Source organism: Salmo salar, chromosome ssa07 (genome assembly GCF_905237065.1).
Source record: "Salmo salar chromosome ssa07, Ssal_v3.1, whole genome shotgun sequence".
Lineage (NCBI taxonomy): Eukaryota > Metazoa > Chordata > Actinopteri > Salmoniformes > Salmonidae > Salmo > Salmo salar.
Genome location: NC_059448.1, coordinates 19,093,921 through 19,113,894, shown reverse-complemented (window position 1 = coordinate 19,113,894; position 19,974 = coordinate 19,093,921). Strand labels below are relative to the sequence as shown.

The following is a 19,974-nucleotide window of genomic DNA, read 5'->3' as shown; positions in this document are numbered from 1 at the left end:
TGAGAATTGCAATACACTGTGTCGGGACCTAAGTATTGTGATAATATCGGATCGTGAGATCCCTAGCGAATCCCAGCCCTATTAATGGTTAAGCGTTGGTTTTCCCGCATGTGAGACCGGTGTTCAGATCCCACCTGTGACATAGAGGTTTTGGTGTTGGTACAGAATAGCTTTAGAGTATGTGTTTGGTTATTCCAGTAACCTTGTAAATCAGAAAATGCGGATTAACTGGTCCAGGATATTAGCAAAGCAGTTCATGTGTACACTGTCCTTGCTAAATACTAATGCTTATAGACACGCACAGTAGGTAACATGCAACTACTTACTAATGAGAATCGGTCTGCTTTCAAGAACATTCAACCATTAATAATGTATGCTGGTTAAGTATGTAACAGATGTACAATGCATGATTTAGGATTATTATCTTCCTATCCAAACCTCAAATACATTTCACAATGAATATTGCAATTATCCAACCCAACTTCCTTATGAAAACCCACACTCACCTGCAGTTGTTCCCTGGGCGCGTTTTCATCTGGAGGTTGGGTTGTAATTATCCAGTATGCTTTGACAATGGTGCTACACTGTCAAAACCCACCACTGTTTTGCTTGAGTAAACTCTGTAGCCAATCAATGTCTTTAATTAAACAATTAACTACTGAGTACAGGCAGAGAATGATGCCTGGAGGACTACAGTTGTGTACTTCGAGAGTGAGAATGCTGAAACGGCAATAGGAGGACTCAGTATTTCATTGTTTGATAGTGCAATTGTTGTTTGGTTGGGTTTGCCCTGGGTTTGTAATATTCTATCTTGGCAAATGTGATGGGAAAATATTATGGGAAATGGTGTATTATTGTTGTGTTGTCTCTTGGTCTTTAGTCACTCATGTATCCCTATTCAGATGAGTAGAAATGAAAGCAAAATCACTGACCTATACTAATTCATGGTAAGTACGACCAAAATATGACTTAATTAGCTCACCGAGAATTGTTGATGAGATAAAGGAATTCAACACCCAAGTTTTGGAATTCTCCCCCCCCCTTCCATTCAATGCACTCTAGAAGTCAACTGTGGCATTTCCTTGAACTGTCATAACTACAGCTCCAATAACATTGTGATGACCGTGCAAGCATATTCAAAAAACACCTCCGCTCCACAACTACATATTCCATATCCCCCATTAAGCATCTTCCCGGACCACAATCCAGACCCACAGTGAAAAAGAAAACCCTGTCTTCTTTAATATTCTCTATCATAAAGCACGTCTGATTTAGAGGAAAGAAAGTGGGTGGATAGGGTTGAGAGAGAGAAGAAGAGGGTGAGAGAGAGAGAAGAAGAGGGTGAGAAAGAGAGAGAGAAGAAGAGAGTGAGCGAGAGAGAGATAGAGAGAGAGAGAAGAAGAAGAGGGTGCAAAAGAAAGAGAGGTAGAAAGGGAGGAAGAGTGATGGGCTGGCAGAGAGAGAGATACAAACAGAGAGAAATAGACAGGGGAGAAAGTGAAAGAGAGAGAGAGAGACGAGAGAGAGAGTGAAAGATGGAGGGATAGACGAGAGAGAGAGTGAAAGATGGAGAGATAGATGAGAGAGAGAGAGTGAAAGATAGATAGACGAGAGTGAAAGATCGAGAGAGACGAGAGAGCGAGTGAAAGAGCAATAGACTAGAGAGAGAGTGAAAGAGATAGATGAGAGAGTGAACAAAAATAGAGAGATAGTCGAGAGACAGAGTGAGAGAAAAGTTGGGGGGAGGGATACAGACACACAAAGATGGAGATTGTGGGAACAAAACTGGGAGCATGGGGAGTCAGTGACAGAGAAAAAAGGGGTAGAAACAGAAGATGCAGAAAGAGGGAAGGAGAGGGAGACAGAGGGAGACAGGGAAGGAGGGATATAAGGAGGGAGAAAACAGCAGACGGAGAAAGATAGAGATGGAGGCAGAAAGGGGGAGAGAGAGAGCTGCTCCCCTCTTCCCCCAGCCTGTAATAACTTCATGAATGTTTAAGCAGTAAGGTAACATTATTTAAATACCTAGAGGAGGACCCTGGCTCTCAGGCTCAAAGATGACACGGGAGCACAGCACCAGACCAGCCAGATCGTTCAGAATTGACTTCGAAATTGGACGTCTTTCCATGACCTGCCATCAAAACCAGCCAATAGGGGCAACAGTGAGCACTACTACCGTCAAGAAGGCTTGGGTTTTGCTAGGGCATTCTAGACGGGGGGGTGGATGGGCAAAATCCCATGACTCTTAAAAAAATAAAAAAATACGTTGAAATCTGATGTTTGGAGAAACGTCAAGTAAAATTTCTAAAACTGTGAGATCTTATTGCACCCCACAGGGGATAGAGAGAAGGGAGTGACACAGACTTACACACACAGCAGGTACATACGCACACTCTCTCTCTCTCTCTCTCTCTCTCTCTCTCTCTCTCTCTCTCTCTCTCTCTCTCTCTCTCTCTCTCTCTCTCTCTCTCTCTCTCTCTCTCTCTCTCTCTCTCTCTCTCTCTCTCTTACACACACACACACACACACACACCACATACACACACGGAGCAGTGAGCGACGGAAATAATCTGCTGTCATTGGGAAAATGGAGAGGAACAGATGGCGTCACTACGATTGAAACCACCTACAAAGGTTTCCACAACTTCCCTCCCTCTATCTCCCTTTCCCCTCTTTCCTCTTTATCTCCCTTTCCCCCCTTTCCTCTCCCTCCTGTGTGCCAGAGCTCTTCAATGCCATCCAGTCTAAGGGCTCCTGCCAAAGAGGCACAGCCCCCCTGGAAGGCCCACAGCACTATGGGAAGTCAGGCAGGGAGGGATGTGGATAGGGAGAGAGGGGAGGAGGCCTCCAATTTGGCTGTCACCAGCACATACATATCTCAGGAAGAATTGTTTGCTCTCGAGTGCTCTCCTAACACACACATACACATCCATACACACAATTCACACACAGGCAGGCCCTCCTAGGCCACTCACCACAAACAGAAGGCGCCTGGAAAGCTTCCATGTCACACAAACATACTGTACATATATGCCCGGATACGTACATGTAAACCTGAATACATATGTGGAAACATATAAACCTGAAGCAAACCTGAATACATACCTGCAAACACAGTAAAACATTCAAGGTGTCTTATGCAGCGCACATTTCTCATGTGTTTTTGTTCTACCTCATGTTATTTTTAGTATGACATTGTTATTGATTACTGCATTGTTGGGTTTACAGCTTGCAAGGAAGGTATTTCACTGTACTTGTGCACATGACATTAAAACTTGAAACTGAAACAAACACATCCACTCCAGCACAACCAATTTCCCCTTCACCTCCTCCTCTCTCTCCATTGCCCTAAGACAAACGCTGGCTGCTGAGCAAGTCATGTAAATGAGATAGTTAACAGATCAAAAGGCGCAGAGAGGAATTTCTATTTGCGGGACAGGTGTTGATTAGTGCCAGCCAGAGAGGCAAGGTGCAGCTTCCATTAAACCCTAGCTCTAGGGGTTCGATGTGTGTGAGAGAGAGAGCGTGTGTGTGCATTAAGTGTGATGTGTGTCTGCATCCTTAAGCTTTGGTCATTTAGCAGATGCTTTTATCCAGAGCGACTTACAGGAGCAATTAGGGTTAAGTGCCTTGCTCGAGGGCACATCAACTAGGCTAGGGGCAGCAGGTAGCCTATTGGTTAGAGCGTTGGGCCAGTAACTGAAAGGTTGCTGGATCGGATCCCCAAGCTGACAAGGTAAAAATCTGTTGTTCTGCTCCTGAACAAGGCAGCTAACCCACTGTTTCCCAGTAGGCTGTCACTGTAAAAAAAAATATCAATTTTTTTATTTAACCAGGTAAGCTAGTTGAGAACAAGTTCTCATTTACAACTGAGACCTGGCCAAGATAAAGCAAAGCAGTGCGACAGAAACAACAACACAGAGTTACACATGGAAGAAACAAGCGTACAGTCAATAACACAATAGATAAAAAAGAAAATCTATATACAGTGTGTGCAAATGACATGAGGAGGTAAGGCAATAAATAGGCCAAAGTAGCAAAGTAATTACAATTTAGCAGATTAACACTGGAGTGATAGATGAGCAGATGATGATGAGCAGATGATGGTGTGTAAGTAGTGATACTGGTGTGCAAAAGAGCAGCAAAGTGAATAAAAACAATATGGGGGATGAGGTAGGTAGATTGGGTGGGTTATTTACAGATGGACTATGTACAGCTGCAGCAATCGTTTAGCTGCTCAGATAGCTGATGTTTAAAGTTAGTGAGGGAAATGTAAGTCTCCAGCTTCAGCGATTTTTGCAATTCGTTCCAGTCACTGGCAGCAGAGAACTGGAAGGAAAGGCAGCCAAAGGAGGTGGTGGCTTTGGGGATGACCAGTGAGATATACCTGCTGGAGCGCTTGCTGCGGGTGGGTGTTGTTATCGTGACCAGTGAGCTGTGATAAGGCGGAGCTTTACCTAGCATAATCTTATAGATGACCTGGAGCCAGTGGGTCTGGCGACTAATATGTAGCGAGGGCCAGCCAACTAGAGCATACAGGTTGCAGTGATGTGTGGTATAAGGCGCTTTGGTAACAAAATGGATGGCACTGTGATAGACTAAATCCAATTTGCTGAGTAGAGTATTTGAAGCTATTTTGTAGATGACATCGCCGAAGTCGAGGATCGGTAGGATAGTCAGTTTTACTAGGGTAAGTTTGGAGGCGTGAGTGAAGGAGGCTTTGTTGCGAAATAGAAAACCGATTCTAGATTTGATTTTGGATTGGAGATGTTTGATATGAGTCTGGAAGGAGAGTTTACAGTCTAGCCAGACACCTAGGTAGTTGTCCACGTATTCTAGGTCAGAACCGTCCAGAGAAGTGATGCTAGTCGGGCGGGTGGGTGCAGGCAGCGAACGGTTGAAAAGCATGCATTTGGTTTTACTAGTGTTTAAGAGCAGTTGGAGGCCACGGAAGGAGTGTTGTATGGCATTGAAGCTCGTTTGGAGGTTAGTTAACACAGCGTCCAAAGAAGGGCCAGATGTATACAGAATGGTGTCGTCTGCATAGAGGTGGATCAGGGAATCACCCGCAGCAAGAGCGACATCGTTGGTATATACAGAGAAAAGAGTCGGCCCGAGAATTAAACCCTCTGGTACCCCCGTAGAGACTGCCAGAGCTCCGGACAACTGGCCCTCCGATTTGACACACTGAACTCTGTCTGCGAAGTAGTTGGTGAACCAGGCGAGGCAGTCATTTGAGAAACCAAGGCTAAATAAGCATTTGTTCTTAACTGACTTGCCTAGTTAAATAATTTTTTTTTACAGATTTTTCAGCTTGTCAGCTTGGGGATTCAAACAAGCAACCTTTCGGTTACTGGCCTAAAGCTCTTAACCGCTAGGTTACCTGCCTCCCATATATCCAAATCAAACAGCAATAATGCCGGAAGAGTGAGTTTATGAAGACGAGATCAGGTGTAGGAGAAAGCGATTACAGGGTATAACCAGTGGAGCTGATGTTGCTTCTATTTAGGGATTTTTAAAAATTAGATTTATTTCACCTTTATTTAACCAGGTAGGCAAGTTAAGAACAAGTTCTCATTTACAATTGCGACCTGGCCAAGATAAAGCATTACTGGATTACTGTGATGGAGATGAGTACAGCACAAACACAATAGCAGTGACGCTACCTAGTAGAGATTACGGTGTTAACCCAATAGCATCAATGCTAACTAGTAGCTAGTACGGTGTTAACACAATAGCAGCGATGCTAACTAGTAGCTAGTACGGCGTTAACACAATAGCAGCGATGCTAACTATTAGCTAGTACGGTGCTATAACACAATAGCAACGATGCTAACTAGTAGCTAGTATGGTGCTATAACACAATAGCATTGAAACTACAGTGGATAATAGTTAGATAATAGTCAGATGCTAACTCTAGTGGATTCTTCCATTGTAAAAAAAATGCATGTTAGTTGACTAAATCAAATATCAACCAACACTGGATGTTGATCTGACAGCTTTTTGTTTTTGGTAGGATACATCTTACATGCTTTGAAGTCAATGTAATGTAGTGTCCTTCGTCTTAGACACACATATTCTGTTGGGTTGTATGTTTGTTCAGTATAAAACAATGTGTTTGTTCATGTATTTGTCCATTGTGCACAACTGACAACTTCCTTTGTCCCAGCCCTGATTTTAGGTTCAATATAGGTACACATACAGTGCCTTCAGAAAGTATTCACACCCCTTGGCATTTTCTACATTTTGTTGTGTTACAGCCTGAATGTAAAATGGATTAAATTGAGATTGGGTGTCACTGGCCTACACACAATACCCCGTAATGTCAAAGTGGAATTATGTTTTTAGAATTGTACAAATTAATTAAAAATGAAAAGCTGAAATTTCTTGAGTCAATAAGTAAGTATTCAACCCCTTTGTTATGACAAGCCTAAATAAGTTCAGGAGTAAAATTGTGCTTAACAAGTCAAATAATAACTTGCATGGACTCACTCTGTGTGCAATAATAGTGTTCAACATGATTTTCGAATGACTACCTCATCTCTGTACCCCACACATACAATTATCTGTAAGGTACAACATTCTAGTTACTCCACAATACTAACCTAGATGAAGGAGTGAAAAGAAGGAAGCCTGTACTGAATAAAAATATTCACAAAACATGCATCCTGTTTGCAATAAGGCGCTAAAGTAAAACTGCAAAAAATGTGGCAAAGAAATTAACTTCATGTCCTGAATACAAAGCATTATGTTTAAGGCATATCCAACACAACACATCACTGAGTACCACTCATAATATTTTCAAGCATGGTGGTGGCTGCATCATGTTATGGGTATGGACTAGGGAGGTTTTTGTTTTTCTGAAAATAAATGGTATAGAGCTAAGCACTGGCAACATTTTAGTGGAACATCCTGGTTCAGTCTGCTTTCCAAAAGACACCAGAAGACAAATGCACCTTTCAGCAGGACAATAATAACCTACAACAGAAAGCCAAATATACAGTGGAGTTGCTTACCAAGACGACATTGAATGTTCCTGAGTCTTCTAGTTACAGTTTTTTTATTTAAATCGGCTAGAATATCTATGGCAAGACTTGAAAATGGCTGTCTAGCAATGGTCAACAACCAACTTGACAGAGCTTGAAGAATTTTTTAAAGGAATAATGTGAAAATATTGTACAATCTAGGTGTGCAAAGCTCTTAGAGACACACAGCTTTAATCACTGCCAAAAGTGATTCTAACAGGGGTGCAAACTCAGGGGTGTGAATACTTATGGAAATTAGATATTTCATTTTGAATAAATTAGCCCCCCAAATACATGTTTTCACTTTGTCATTATGATGTATTGTGTGTAGATGGGTGAAGAACAAATATATTAAATCATTTCAGTCTGTAACACAACAAAATGTGGAATAATTCAAGGGGTATGAATACTGTAGATAATCACTTAGACTCCTTGCATCAGCAAGGTGAACATATTTGCTAATTAAAGCTCTAAGCACAATACTTTCTAGTTAGCATTTAGGTAATGCTACACTCTAAGTTCTACACTCTAATGCTACTTAACATTCCATCTGCAATCAGTATTTGGCACGCACCTCACCACCCAATAATCTTTCCCTGACTCTCATTTTGGACCAACCTTTAGATAAGGTTGAAGAACAAATAAATAGCACACAGAGTAACACATCAGTGGCCATTCATCGTGTGTGTGTGTGTTTGTCTAAGGGTTGACAGTGTGTGTTTCTGTGTGTGTCTAAGGGCCGCTCTGCCCATCCCTCTGTAAGAATTTCTCAGAGCTGTTCCCCTGCCTCTCGCACACCCAGATGGCAGAGGGGTCGAAGCACTTTAATGAATTTTCAAAGGAGCCGCATTGGCAATATTAAAAGGAGCGGCTAACCTTCAGCTCAGCTGGCACTGTAGTCTCACACACACACACACACACACACACACACACACACACACACACACACACACACACACACACACACACACACACACACACACACACACACACACACACACAAGCCCAGAGAGACAGTCAGAGTACACACAGACTCTTGGACAAACAGACACGCACACACATTATGTCTGTTTGAAAAGTTCTGCCAACAGGGAAAAACAATTTGCGTGAATAACAACAGCAACAAAAAACGATGCTAAAAAGCCAGTGTTAATTATCCCGATTAGAGTGACAGCCACTGAGTGCTCCGCTCCCGGGTCAAAGGTCATTTTTAATGATGAGTGCATATGGCTGCCACCACGCTGGCTGACGAGGGAGCACGGTGTAGTGTGGTGCTTCTGTTGATCCATCTGTCCCATGGTAATGACTACACCTGGCCTTGGCTGTGCCTCAACACAGGTAGCACAGGAAAGCAATTAAAAAGCAATATACATGTTTGGATCACGTGCTACGTTGTTTGCTAATTTTCCATAATTATCTGTTGGTTGTGATGATGAAAAGGCCCATTGTGTTAATAGGGTTTGGTAAAGTGCTAGTGTTTATTACATATTTAAGGGTATTTTGACAATCTTGATGAATGACAGGTCATGAACTTAAATATATAGCCGTGGTGTGTGTAGTCAAATGCCATGTGTCTTTTCTGAATAGTCTCTGTATAGATACTGTAGGTCCCTGAACTTTTGCCATGTTTTGTTCAGAAAGGCCTAAGCTTTTTCACCCTTTCCTCAACACTTGAAGAAGGCACTTTAGGGTCCTTAAGCATCTGGGCAAGGCCTTGATGGTGCCAATCGCCAACCCATCACACAAAAGCCCACAGGGATGCCCCCTATTCAAACACATCATCTGAAGGGACAGGCCTGCCCCACGCTGCCAGAGGCGTCAGATCTACAGCCTTTCTCTTTTTTTTCTTCATTTTCTTTCGTTTTTCTTCCCTTCCTCGAGCAAGAGGCTGACTCTTTATCGTTCTCCGTTTGCTGAACTCCGGGTCAGATTTCACTGAGGAGCCAGAGGCCTCTGATATCTCCCTTCTGATCCCTCATCAAGGTCTGCCAAGCAGCCACAGCAGCAGTATGAAAAAAAGAAAGCTGCATTTTGAAAAGTGGTTCAGCGCTTTATTTCCGTGTACAAGGAAATGGCTACAGTATGGCCCTTGGAAAACAAAGCAGACCATGAGAGTTTTATTTTCGACTTCAGCTTTCACTTTTGTGTTTGTTTATGTACCATCTGCTCTGGTTGAGGATGTGGGAATAGTTCCAAATACACAGGACATGATGTTTAAATCCCTTGGTGCAGGGAAACAAAATGTCTCAATCAACAGTATTTTAATATTTATTGGATTTGCAGTACTTCAACTCAACGTGAATATACTGTGTTAAATACATTTAGACAATTATTGAGTTTTCTTGTGCGTGGGGTTGTGACTATCAGATCAATTGACAATCATGTTCAGTTGTTTGGGTCTACTGTAGCTTGACATTTATTGTAACTCATGTATCCAGATATAGGTTGTTCAATGCTTTTATAGAGATACCGTGTTGTACCTGTGTATTCGCAACCCCCAAAACAGCTTCTGAGAGAACGCCACATCTGCTTCAGTGCCTGCTATACTGTCATGCCTCAGTCACCGTTAAACTGGACCAAGCTGATCTGACAACAGCTGATTGAGTTTGAGTTATCTGGTCTTGTGCGTAGGGCTGTGGCGGTCATTACATTTTGTCAGCCAGTTATTGTCATGCAAAAGCCTGCCGGTCTGACGGTAGTTGGCCTTTAATTAATATTATCACTTTTAGCATCTCCAGGCCTTCACACATACATGCGGCATTCAAGCCGCTGATACACACGTTTGGAACGTCTACATTGAAAAAAGTCTAATAAATCAATTTAATAGACACCATCACAATAAATCCATGATTTATTTTTGTCAGGTCTAAATATATTATGATTTGAAGAGAATGTATTTCAGAAGAACAGAATATAAGATGGCCTACTGCATGTTTTCTGGCTATGTGTCACGGTTGTCGTAAGGAGAAGAGGACCAAAGTGCAGCGTGTGTGTCCTTCCACATTTTATTTACACTGTGAAACTATGCGATACATAAACATAAACTAAAGAACAAAACAACAAACCGTGACGTAGAGGTGAAACATACACTACTCAAAAACAATCTCCCACAAACCCAGGTGAAAAAAAAACCCTACTTAAGTATGATCTCCAATTAGAGACAATGAGGACCAGCTGCCTCTAATTGGAGATCATCCCAAACAAAACCCCAACATAGAAATACAAAACTAGACCCTGACAACATAGAAATAGAAAACATAGAGAGAGAAAAACCCTGTCACGCCCTGACCTACTCTACCATAGAAAATAACATCTTTCTATGGTCAGGACGTGACACTATGCTCCATGCCATAGGCTGTAGGCTTGTTTTTTTAGCTGACAAGATATGCTTATTATTTATATTATATTATTTTTATAGTAAGAAGAATATAATTGAACTTTGCTGAATAAAATAGAAAGGATATTTTTCCAACTGCGGAGCGAAGTGGCTATGTTGAACTTAAAAGTGATAATTTGAAACAGGTCCTATACACTAGATTTAGAGTTACTTGGCATCTTTAGATGTGAATGATACAAACCTTAGAATGTCTTAGAAATCATGGGCTACATGATGCGACTAGGCTATTGATGATTTGAGAAAATTCACCCATCAGACTTCTCAAATTAATCTTGTCTTTACGAATATGTAAAATTATACTGAACAAAAATATAAATGCAACAATTTTAACGAGTTTACTGAGTTACAGTTCATAAGGAAATCAGTCAATTTAAATACATTCATTAGGCCCTAATCTATGGATTGCACATGACTAGGCAGGGATGCAGCCTTGGGTGGGCCTGGGAGGCCATGGGCCCACACACTCGGGAGCCAGGCCCAGCCAATCAGAATGAGTTTTTCCCTACAAAAGGGCTTTATTACAGACAGAAATACTCCTCCGTTTCATGAACTCTCCTGGTGGCTGGTTTCAGATGATCCCACAGGTGAAGAAGCATGATGTGGAGGTCCTGGGCTGGTGCGGTTACACATGGTCTATGGTTGTGAGGCCGGTTGGACGTACTGCCCAAATCTTTAAAACGATGTTGGAGGCGGCTTATGGTAGAGATATTAACATTAAATTCTCTGGCAACAACTCTGGTGGATATTCCTGCAGTCAGTTTGCCAATTGCATGCTCCCTCAAAACTTGAGGCATCTGAGGCATTGTAGTCCCTAGCCAAAGGTGCACCTGTGTAATGATCATGCTGTTTAATCAGCTTCTTGATATGCCACACCTTTTAGGTGGATGGATTATCTTGGCAAAGGAGAATTGCTGAATAACATCAATGTAAACAACATTTGAGAGAAATAAGCTTTTTGTGCATATGGAACATTTCTGAGATATTTTATTTAACACTTTACATTTTGCGTTTATATTTTTGTTCAGATAGTTTCCATTTAGAATGGCCCATTATCAAATTGGCAGGAACAGCGGCAGGGGAAAAATGACATACGTTTGCACTCGAATAGCAAATGGAGGCCTCTTTCCCACCATTTAGTTTTTCAATGATGCCGGGTAGGCTACTTCAGTTATATAGCGGAGCATTTGCTTAATATGAGCAGCTGAGAAATACATTTAGTAGCAGCTGGGATCCGCCTCTTTTTACTGGCAACCATCAAAACTCTGCTTTCTATTGCAAATAGAAATGTTTGGGCTTATATTAACACTTATTTCATTCCACTCATCAACCACTGTTTTGAGGAGCATGCTCTCGAAAGCGACAGGTGATATTCCGCCCAAACTCTATATGCCATGGGCTCTTCAACCCATGTTCCTGCTTCAACCCAATGCTTTATTTGGGAAACCAAGTGAAATCTGTTCGGTAGCATTGATAGTAACATGTTTTCACAGCTCCTCTACGCCCCGTAGCACTCACTTCCGTCATCATGAAGTGCTTTGAGAGACTAGTCAAGGACCATATCACCTCCACCCTACCTGACACCCTAGACCCACTCCAATTTGCTTACTGCCCCAATAGGTCCACAGACGACATAATCGCAATCACACTGCACACTGCCCTAACCCATCTGGACAAGAGGAATACCTATGTAAGAATGCTGTTCATCGACTACAGCTCAGCATTTAACAACATAGTACCCTCCAAACTCGTCATTAAGCTCGAGACCCTGGGTCTCGACCCCGCCCTGTGTAACTGGGTCCTGGACTTCCTGACGGGCCGCCCCCAGGTGGTGAGGGTAGGTAACAACATCTCTACCCCGCTGATCCTCAACACTGGGGCCCCACAAGGGTGCGTTCTTAGCCCTCTCTTTTACTCCCTGTTCACCCACAACTGCGTGGCCATGCACGCCTCCAACTCAATCATCAGGTTTGCAGACGAAACAACAGTGGTAGGCTTGATTACCAACAACGACGAGACGGCCTACAGGGAGGAGGTGAGGGCACTCGGAGTGTGGTGTCAGGAAAATAACCTCACACTCAATGTCAACAAAACAAAGGAGATGATTGTGGATTTTAGGAAACAGCAGAGGGAGCAGCCCCCTATCCACATTGACGGGACAGTAGTGGAGAGGGTGGAAAGTTTTAAGTTCCTCGGCGTGCACATCACGGACAAACTGAAATGGTCCACCCACACAGACAGCATGGTGAAGAAGGCGCAGCAGCGCCTCTTCAACCTCAGGAGGCTGAAGAAATTTGGCTTGTCACCAAAAACACTCACAAACCTTTACAGATGCACAATCGAGAGCATCCTGTCGGGCTGTATCACCGCCTGGTACGGCAAATGCTCCGCCCCCTAACCGTAAGGCTCTCCAGAGGGTAGTGAGGTCTGCACAACGCATCATCGGGGGCAAACTACCTGCCCTCCAGGACACCTACACCACCCGATGTCACAGAAAGGCCAAAAAGATCATCAAGGACAGCAACCACCTGAGCCACTGCCTGTTCACCCCGCTATCATCCAGAAGACGAGGTCAGTACAGGTGCATCAAAGCTGGGACAGATAGAAGCTGTTTTTCAGTCTATCTCAAGGCCATCAGACTGTTAAACAGCCATCACTAACATTGAGTGGCTGCTGCCAACATACTGACTCAACTCTAGCCACTTTAATAATGGAAAAATTGATGTGATAAATGTATCACTAGCCACTTTAAACAATGCCACTTTATATAATGTTACATACCCTACATTACTCATCTCATATGTATATACTGTACTCTATACCATCTACTGCAACTTGCCTATGCCGTTCGGCCATCACTCATTCATATATTTTTATGTACATATTCTTATTCATTCCTTTACACTTGTGTGTATAAAGTAGTTGTTGTGAAATTGTTAGGTTAGATTACTTGTTAGATATTACTGCATGGTTGGAACTAGAAGCACAAGCATTTCGCTACACTCGCATTAAAATCTGCTAACCATGTGTATGTGACAAATAAAATTTGATTTGATGAGATATTCTGTAAAGTGTCAGCCAATTAAAAATGCCCTATTACTAGGGTATTCAAATACAAATTCACTTTAATTGTATGCTAACTCTGTTAGCCACCCTGTGCGATCAATGAACCAACAGCATCGCCTAGGCCAATACGTGGATAGAAAGTTTGGAGTGTAGCATATGGTAACCAGTCCACACTCAAAGGCGAGTACTAGAATGTGTTTCATTTTGGAGTATAGGCTAGACCAATTATGTACCAAAGACATCTTAAATCAGTTTTATTTTATGTTTTTCTGCCATGTGTAATATGTGGTAGGCTATGTATTGTATAACAGCACAATTATTTGGGGCGGGGGGGCTTGGGGTCATATATAGGCCTATCCATAAGCTCTAATATGCGTATGGGTGTTTTGAATTAGACCGTAGAAAGCACTGTCCATTTCGTTGCGCTAGAATTTGAAACAACATCCACAGTGACCATGTTTTCCACTCAGTTTCAACTGTTGAACTTCTTTCTTCAAATTGATCAATCACAGTGAGGTGAGTTTTAAAAGCACATACTATTTTGATGATAAGTGTTTGATGTGATTTTCAATTGTATTTGCATTGATGTCAGAGTGGTTAAAGCAGGGGTGTCAAACTCATTCCATGGAGGGCCTATTTTCTCCTGTTTTTACTGTATTTAAAATATATATATATATTAAGCACTTGACAACCAGGTGAGGGGAGTTCCTTACTAATCAGTGACCTTAATTCATCAATCAAGTACAAGGGAGGAGCGAAAACTCACAGACACTCAGCCCTCTGTGGAATGAGTTTGACACCTGTGGGTTACAGGGACAATAGAGCGCTGAGGATCAGGCCATTAGCGACCTGGTGGTCGTTAGCGAATTGGGTACTACCAACGCATGTCCAGAGTGCACAGGAGAGGAGATTACCGGGACTCAACGGTCACGTGGAATTTTACTGACTCATGACTCATGACTGCCTGTGTGGCAGTAATACTGTCACCGCAACAGCCCTACTTGTGCATCATTCATTAAATACTTAAAGTTGAAGTCAAAAAGTTGACAAAATATTCTTGAAAGACCCCGAAAACTTTGGCTAAACTCTTTTGGCTCCCTCATTGGTTCATGTAAACTTCTCGAAGCTCGAGTCTGTCTGAGCTTGGACCAGCTGTACTGTTGCTTCTAACACTTCCTTTATGTCCCTTATCAGACACACAAATAGAAAGAGTGTTAACATGGCATCTGTGGAGGGGGGCCAGATATTAGCAGTGGATATGATGAAAGGAAGGCTGCAGTACATTAAACCATTTTGGTCTCTCCTCCTCTCTCTACTCTCTGGGCTAGATGTTTTAACAGCAAGCCATTTCAGGTCATTATATAGCGCTGTAAAATAAACAGCTGCTCCCATTCCACTTTGTTGAATAGGTTAAATAGTGACATGGTGCAAACAGCAGCTCTTTCGTCATGGCGTAATTGAACAACATGAGACGCCGGTGGTCGGTGTAATAGTGGCTTGGCAAAGCTTTCCGTTGTGTTCATTGCTTTTTGTTTCCAATTAGCAACCACTCATGCAGCAGCAGCCAACACTATTTTAGAGGAACAGGCCCAGCAATTGAATTAAAAGCCTGACCCACTGATGAACGGAAATAAATCAATGGGTTTCAGAGGACACACCAACAGAGACTAGGTGGAAACGAGCTGGCTATTGTCACTCTCACGTGGCTATTGAATGAACTAGACCTCAGGGGTCTTTAACTTTTTCTGGACAAGGAAGCCCCTCCCACACACACCGGCGACCCATGGACCCGATCATGTATTAGCAAAAAAATATAATGTTCACGTCTTGTCTTATCATCAGGTTTCCCAGGCTGTAATTCCCACCTGCTTTAAGGAGACCACCATTGTCCCAGTGCCCAAGAAATACAAGGTGATATGCTCAAATGAAAATCGCCGCTGTTGCGCTCACCTCGGTCATCGCAAAGTGCTCTGAGACGCTGGTCGTCACCGATATCAAGGCCAGCATGCCAGGCACACTAAACCCACTCCTATTTGCCTACTGCTCTAACAGATCCAAGGAAGATGCCATTTCCATTGCAATTTACATGACCGGAACACCTAAAGTACCAGTGAAAAGTTTGGACACACCTACTCATACCCGGGTTTTTCATTATTTTTTGTATTTTCTACATTGTATAATAATAGTGAAGACATCAAAACTATGAAATAACACATATGGAATCATGTAGTAACCAAAAAAGTGTTAAACAAATCGAAATATAATTTATATTTGAGATTCTTCAAAGTAGCCACCCTTTGCTTTGATGACAGCTTTGCACACTCTTGGCATTCTCTCAACCAGCTTCATCATGTAGTCACCTGGAATGCATATCAATTAACAGGTGTGCCTTGTTAAAAGTTAATTTGTGGAATTTCTTTCCTTCTGAATGTGTTTGAGTCAATTAGTTGCGTTGTGACAAGGTAGTGTTGGTATACAGACGATTTGGTAAAATACCATATTATGGCAAGAACAGCTCAAATAAGCAAAGAGAAATGACAGTCCATCAATACTTTAAGACATGAAGGTCAGTCAATCCGGCAAATGTCAAGAACTTATTTTGAAAGCTATTGAAGTAGTCCTTGTGCATAGAGTTGAATGGTTTGTTAAACTTTGAAATCAATGTTTTTTTGTTTGGCATACAATTACAGTAGAATTAACGCTAATATTCACTGCATTGACCACTACATACATTTCGAAATCTCCTGTTGTCAACGGAAAAAGGGCAACATAGGATTGTAGTTCTTGGCTTTCCTGCCTTGTCAAAAGTTTCCATATCTTATTAAGGTTCCACACAGCGTAACTAAGACTCTGAAAGCAGCTTAACTGCTTAAAACAGGGCGAAAAAAGCATCTTCCTCTCTTAGTCTTCCCTTATTCACACTGTGGGTATAAGGAGACTCACAAGAGCCTCTGTTCATCCCCATGCCTTTATTTTCACAAATCCCCACTGGCCTAATCCACTTACTTTAGACATGTGCTAGCTTTACTCGATTTGATTGGTGAGGCCATATATTTCTACAGGAAATCTATGGTCTATAATCTCAATGCTGAGCAAGAAACAAAGCTCACTATTAAAACACAAAACGTGTTTAATTGAGAGATTATTGTTTTTAATTTCTTGATGTAAATGGTAGAGAAACAGCCTTTTTCTTGTCTGTTGAGTTATCGTACGTGACGTGACTGTCCCAAAATGTGTAGGTTGTATTTGCGTTCGGCTAAGTGGAAATAAGTATCCTGTGCTCTATCATTCTCGAACGCTACCAAGTCAGGCTGCAGGTAGGTAGCCTAGTGGTTAGAGTGTTGGCCCAACAACCGAAAGGTTGCTGGATCGAATCCCTGAGCTGACAAGGTAAAAATCTGTTCTGCTCCTGAACAAAGCAGTTAACCCACTGTTCCCCGGTAGGCCATCATTGTAAATAAGAATTTGTTCTCAACTGACTTGCCTAGTTAAATAAAGGTTAAAAAAATATAAAACATTTTATAGGGCACTATTGATCTACTATGTGCTGCACCAAACTCCCAATACAGCCTGTTATCTTTCCTCCATTGTCTCTGACTGGCTCTTAGGAAGTATCTCTCTTTCTCTCCCGTTAAAACCCCAGGTGTTTCTTTTTGGGTCTGTCTTACCGCCGTGGTCCCTGAAGGTGTCCAACCACGGTTTAGCAAGAACAGCAATAGACAGTGTGAGGATGTGTTTGAAGCAGACAGCATAGTAATGAATACCCAAGCACTAGGAGTTTGAGTCCTGTTAATTCCCCCCCTAAAAATAAGCCATTCCCTTGTGGGTAGCCAAACTTGGCATTGTAGTCACATTCTCCCAGCACAGTCAATCCCAGAAGATTCTATTCACAAAAATGCAAATAGATGCAGGGAGAAATACATTATCTGTGATAAATCATATTTCTTGAAAATTATGCTTAGCAATACAGTACATCTCTGTGAGCTCAGTAAGCAATGCTTACCCACGGAACAGCTTCTGAATCCTTGTGAGCTGAAAAATTCTCTTAGTCTTTGTTTTATTGCAACATTTACAAGCAAAGCAAAACTGTACTCGAGAGCAGCACACTCGTAGAGGGACCAGTTTCTGATGTAAAAATAGTGAGGTAATGGAAATCTATTTTTCGGACTTGTCAGGAAGGGTTCTACAGTGAAGTCAAGAAGCGCGCAACTGTCCTCTTCATAAATCTTAGCCAAAATAAATGTCAGGGAAAGCAGCATTGAAACTGAAGATGTGGCTAAATCCGACTAATTTATCTTGCCGGGCTTCTGCTTCTATTGTAGTGGGATGACCTTAAGGTCTTCATAAAACAGACAAAGGGTTAGAGATGTCTAAGGCCCACTAAATTACTTTCAAGACATACCAGTGGAGGAAGGTTGTGTGTGTGTGTGTGTGTGTGTGTGTGTGTGTGTGTGTGTGTGTGTGTGTGTGTGTGTCACGTCCTGACCAATATTTAGGTATTATTTCTATTATATTTGGTCAGGACGTGGCAGAGGTATATTTGTTTTGTATTATGGGGTTTTGTGTGTGGTGTAGTGGGGTGTATTAGTTTGGTATAGGTTCTAGGTTTGTTTTTCTATGTGTAGTTTTGGGTGCTGGACTCTCAATTGGAGGCAGGTGTTTCTAGTTGCCTCTGATTGGGAGTCCCATAAGTAGGTGTGTGTTTGTTTGGTTTTCGTGGGTAGTTGTTTTTGCACTGCGTGTTGTGTGCCTGCAAAACTGTTCCTGTCGTATATATTGTTTGAATTGTTAAGTGGATGCTCTACTCCTTTATTTTAATTAAAGATGAGTATTCACATACCTGCTGCGCCTTGGTCCATTTCTACAGAAGACAGCCGTTACAGAGTGGTGTGTGTGTGTGTGTGTGTGTGTGTGTGTGTATGTGTATGTGTGTATGTGTATGTGTGTATGTGTTGAGGTGTCAGAGGTGAACATTTGGTCGTAATGGATGACTGCTGCCCAGTACTTTTTTTATTTTTTATTATCTCCCTCCTTCCCTTTGAATTGGAGGAAACACTGACAATTATTAATACAAGTTGTGCAAACTTTGGATCCTCGGGGGAGAATTCTTTGACTTTTAATGTCCCTCGTTTAATAAATTACAGCCCCCTTCTTGACAGGGACAATTCTTAACCCCCAGTCTGCACCAACGTCTGGGATACTGTCATTTTTCAGGAGCTGGTGACAGCCTTAGCCTGCACTGAAGTTTACTTTGTAATTTGCTGACATTTCTCCTTTCCCCCCCTCATTCTTCCCCTGCCTCCTGCTTACAGATGTGACCAACTGTTCCACAATAGGTAAGACTCATTTTGCTATTTTTCCAACTTAATCCTCAACACTGAAAAGTTTTTATATATTGATCTGCTTTATTATTGTAAAAAGATTTTGGTTTCTATCTAATTAATTGTTGGCATCATTTCTAATCCCCCTTATTTTAATTTTGTACTTTTTTTACCCTCCCCCGATTGGAGTAAACTAACGGACAATATGTCTTCTACTGCTACTTACAGCTATTTTCTCTCACATATACAGTACATGTAGTTAACTAATTATACATACTGTATATTCATAATATCCTCTTTCTGCAAGTGCTGGATTTTCACCCACAGTGGCCAGTCCACCATTCATTCATTCTGATCTGAACTCCAACCCTCCGATGTCCACAGATTAACCCATCTTCCAAGTATAATACCATTTTGCTATTTCCTTTTGCAAACAGTGAGATATGTTTTAAGGGATCTCATTGGGGTCCACCTGTGTTTCCTGAATGCCCAAGTAAAGGAGGGAGTAGGGGCGCGGCTGCGTAGATCCTGCTGTTTGCTCAGGAAGGTATGCAACGCTTTGCAATCCTTCCCTTCGTATTCCCACGTGTGAGTGCGCCGACTTACACAAGCTAGCTATTTCTGGCAGCCGGGTTGTGAGCTCTGCGCCATAAATTTGAAATGTATTCAAATGAGAGTCAAATGGCCCAGATTGTTCAAAGAGGATCTTGCAGTGTTGACTCTAGCAGGGAGCTGCGGTGTCTGTTTCCTAAGACAGAAACTATAGTAAGGGGCCCGGGCCAGGGAGAGAGATCTATCTCTGCCACCACTGGTGGTGAACATGTTCCCTGCCTCAGCTCCCTTTGTCCTCTCTACCACAAACCTCCATGTCACGACAGGAAGGCGCGATCGCCGTGGCGATGACAGCTCTACGAGGACATCTTAGAATTGCGCTCAAAAATATCTATTATGACGCAGTTCATGGCCACTGAATATCTCAAGCTAGTGGGTGCACCACACTTCAAGGAAGTGGTGTTTCGAATGGATATTGTAACTTGTAAACCACAACATGGTAGACCGTGTCATGTCATTGTCACATCATGAGGGGCGACACACCACAAATATTTCAATTACTTTCAAGGTCAAATTTCATTATTTTCTATCATTTTGAAATACATAATATAATTGA

General features: G+C 42.1%; 1 protein-coding gene across 40 annotated transcripts in view; it reads left to right on the top strand.

Moving 5' to 3' along the window:
• LOC106608606 (receptor-type tyrosine-protein phosphatase delta) overlaps positions 1-19,974 on the top strand; it is a 656,301-nt gene that overhangs the window by 136,326 nt on the left and 500,001 nt on the right. For 38 of the 40 annotated variants that reach the window (XM_045721639.1, XM_045721669.1, XM_045721665.1 and 35 more), the window contains exon 4: positions 18,798-18,821. The exons of 1 other annotated variant lie outside the window; for it this stretch is intronic. The gene's annotated coding sequence lies outside the window, so the exon portion shown is untranslated. Of the gene's footprint in view, positions 1-18,696; positions 18,822-19,974 lie in introns of those variants that run through there. One more of the 40 variants, XM_045721638.1, reaches the window with a different exon arrangement.